Source organism: Schistocerca americana, chromosome 6, assembly GCF_021461395.2.
Source record: "Schistocerca americana isolate TAMUIC-IGC-003095 chromosome 6, iqSchAmer2.1, whole genome shotgun sequence".
NCBI lineage: Eukaryota > Metazoa > Arthropoda > Insecta > Orthoptera > Acrididae > Schistocerca > Schistocerca americana.
Genome location: NC_060124.1, coordinates 595,970,594 through 595,973,464, shown reverse-complemented (window position 1 = coordinate 595,973,464; position 2,871 = coordinate 595,970,594).

The window sequence follows — 2,871 nt, the reverse complement described above, 5'->3', positions numbered from 1 at the left end:
ATGTTCGATAGCTTTCATGTCTGGAGAACATGCTGGCCCCTCTAGGCGAACGATGTTGTTATCCTGAAGTAAGTCATTTACAAGATGTGCACGATGGGGGCGCGCATTGTGCCATCGGCAGTTCCTGTCTCTCTGTATCTCCATGTCCCAATATCGCTTTTGTTCACTCCGAAACGCCCGGACACTTCCCTTGTTGAGAGCCCTTCCTGGTATAAAGTAACAATGCGGACGCGATGGCACCCCAGTATTGACCGTGTAGGCATGGTTGAACTACAGAAAACACAAGCCCTGTACCTGCTTCCTGGTGGAATGACAAACTGATCGACTGTGGACCCCCTCATTTAATAGGCGCTGCTCATGAATGGTTGTTTACATCTCTGCGTGGGTTTAGTGACATCTCTGAACAGTCAAAGGACTGTGTCTGTGATACAATATCCACATTCAACGTCTATCTTCAGGAGGTCTGGGAACCGGGGTGATGCAAAAGGTTTTGTGAGGTGTCAATTTACTGAATACGTATACGCATATTTTTTTAGTGAGAGTTAGAAATGATACCAACGTGTACATAGATGATTCATATTTCTCATCACGGTACACGTGAAAGATTGTGAGTGAAACTGGATGAAGAGGACAGGGCGCAGCCCATACGCTAGTTCGGGAACTACGGATTGAGGATGAGCACGAAGCCGGGACATTTCTCAGATTGACGAGCGGCGAGGTGCGGTTTCTTCTAGACTCCGTTTATAACGGGACGAAAGTGAGACGAGCAGTAAGATTGCACCACACTGATTGTTGCCTTCCGCTTCACTGAAAAACCTGGGACAACCTTACCTTAAAATATTTCATTTCACAGAAACCGTCCGTTTAAATGTACTGCGTTCCAATAACAATTAGTATTTTTCACGTGTTTCGTGCGGCAGCCTACAGTATCCCTTTCGCGACCTAGGTGTCCTGTGCAAAACAAAAATGCGTATTTTCTAGTAAAAGTGTAACAGTACAAAACGCTTAAAGAAGAACTTTCTAACCTTGGAAAACAACATTAACAGTACCGAAATATTGCAATCTGCTAACGTAAGCAAAGGCTTCTGAAAACTGATTGAGGCATCTAGAGTCAGCAAGCCATTATGCTTAGTACAGTACGGTAATATCGTAAAAATATCGAGAGCAGTATGTATTCTTTTGACAAGAATTTCGTATAACCAGCAGAAAATACAATACTTGTTACGGGCATCTACCATGTGACACCATATCATACCACTCACAACTGTGAAGTTTCAGCCTGAAAAGGTTAAGGGAAACGAAACAAGCATGGTAATCCTAACATTAAAGAACAAATACTCAGCTGTTACGTCGAGCCCTGAAGAGAGTGCATGGAAGGAACCACAACTTGCCTCAATCTGTAGTACTAAGGAAAACATCTTAGTAGTCTAAAAATAAACACTGTTAAGCCGGTATTAAGAAGCGAAGTAACATAAAATAGAGGCTTCAAACTACAGCTCAGTATCATTGTTCCCTAGCTTTAGTATGATTTTTGAAATGGTTATTCTTTATAGGCTTTCCACTCATTTGACTAAATAAATAAATGAAGCGTGGCTTTAGGAAAGACTGTACTCCCTCCTGAATGAAGGAATGAGAACAACAGGCACAGTATTACATCTTTCCAAAGCCTCTGATATAGTAAGCCGTGGATAGCTAATGAAATTTAAGGCATCGAACATCAAAGACTTGTCTATGCAGTCACTGTTAACATAAATAGCAAGCAGTGCACCGTACTACTACTACTACTACTACTACTACTACTACTACGTGACAGTTCTTCCACTTTCATCTGGTAAGCTATGCTGAAGACACCGCCCTTTTATTTTACCAGCAAAGCTGAGGAATTAGTCATTTGAAACTGAAGGAGTGACAGAAGTAACCATGTATTTTCCTACATTGAGGCCTAAATCCTGAAGTCAGTAAATCTGTTACTAACAATGAAACAACTTGCTATCGTGAAAATAAAATATGTGATATTACAAAGAAAGAAATAGGTAAAAAAATTTTTCGAGTCCTTCTCGACAAAAATTTTCGTCGCGTAAACCACATATATTCTGTGTGCAAGAAAGTAAGCAGTAGGTTCCACCTGATAACTGAAGTGGCAAAACAGTTCCAGCTCAATCCTCACTCCTTAAACGTGGGATAATTTGTTAATCACGATACCGAAGTGTGCTGCCGCGTGGCAGGCCTACACCTGAATACACTGTTGGTATTGTAGACAAGGGCAACGACGTAAATGCACAGGCTAAGGTCCGGAGAGTCCTCGTCTGAAAAATATTTGTATTAACTTACTATAGTTTTTTGTGAACAATAAAAACAAAGCAAGCGTGATACACACAATTATGACACTACAAGGGGGAAACAAGTTCATGCAGAGGACAAAATTAAATATAAGAATAGTCCAATTTTAATAGGTATATATGAGCAGCAGCCTTTTCAGTAGTTGCAGGGGCAACAGCCTGGATGATTGACTGATATGACCTTGTAACACTAACCAAAACGGAATTGCTGTGCTGGTACTGCGAACGGCTGAAAGCAAGGGGAAACTACAGCCGTAATTTTTCCCGAGGGCAGGCAGCTTTACTGTATGGTTAAATGATGGCGTCCTCTTAGGTAAAATATTCCGGAGGTAAAATAGTCTCCCATTCAGATCTCCGGGCGGGGACTACTCGAGAGGACGTCGTTATCAGGAGAAAGAAAACTGGCGTTCTACGGATCGGAGCGTGGAATGTCAGATCCCTTAATCGGGCAGGTAGGTTAGAAAATTTGAAATGGGGAAATGAGTAGGTTAAAGTTAGATATAGCGGGAATTAGTGAAGTAGGTGGCAGGAG